Raw genomic sequence first — 959 nt, forward strand, 5'->3', positions numbered from 1 at the left:
CCATCCATGGGATTCTCCAGGCAAGAGTACCGGAGTGGGGTGCCATTGCCTTCTCCATGTGTGGGCTTAATCGATTCTAAATTCAGGACCTTCCGGAAGAATACGGCTGCTGCTAACACTAGCTGAGGCCAGAACATCAACTCTCTGGGACCTCATGTTTCCATTTTCCCATCCCTGAGACTTGCTGTCATGCCAGGTACACACTGCTGCTAAGTCGCTTCAGTCGTGTCCAACTCTGTGCGACCCCATAGACGGCAGCCCACCAGGCTCCCCCGTCCCTGGGATTCTCCAGGCAAGAACACTGGAGTGGGTTGCCATTTCCTTCTCCAATGCATGAAAGTGAAAAGTGAAAGTGAAGTCACTCAGTTGTGCCCGACTCTTAGCGACCCCACGGACTGCAGCCTACCAGGCTCCTCCGTCCATGGGATTTTCCAGGCAAGAGTACTGGAGTAGGGTGCCATCGCCTTGGACTCACCAAATGCCAATGCAAAGGGCTTATTCTAATACACTCCAATTCTAATCCCAGCAAATGTACACTTAAATGCTTCTGTTAAATAAGTACATTTAAAATCTCTCTTGGAGACACAGAGAACACTCACAGGAGTTATAAATGGAATTTGGGGTTGAAAAGGACCTTGGCTTTCGATTCCAAACCTCCCCTTTGACAGCTGATGAGAGAGACCCGGGAAGGGTCACTGGCCCAACCTCCAGGACAAAACCAGTTTGCTGAGTAACAGCAGTCCACGGCACTTCCTCTACAACCACAGGAATTATTTCACAATTAAGTTCTTTTCTCAAGATCCTCCTACTTGGACTCTTAACAGAAGGCAACTTTTTTGTGTGCTTGAGAAAGGGAATGTGCTCAAGTCTCCATGGTGGGCTGGGAAACTTTCCTAGCTGTTAGGAAAGGGAGAAAAATGTCCAGGAAACTTCCCCGCAGAGAAATGCAATGGTACAAG

This window comes from Bos grunniens, chromosome 19, assembly GCF_055505025.1.
Source record: "Bos grunniens cultivar Pamir isolate PY7600 chromosome 19, Bosgru_T2T1.0, whole genome shotgun sequence".
Lineage (NCBI taxonomy): Eukaryota > Metazoa > Chordata > Mammalia > Artiodactyla > Bovidae > Bos > Bos grunniens.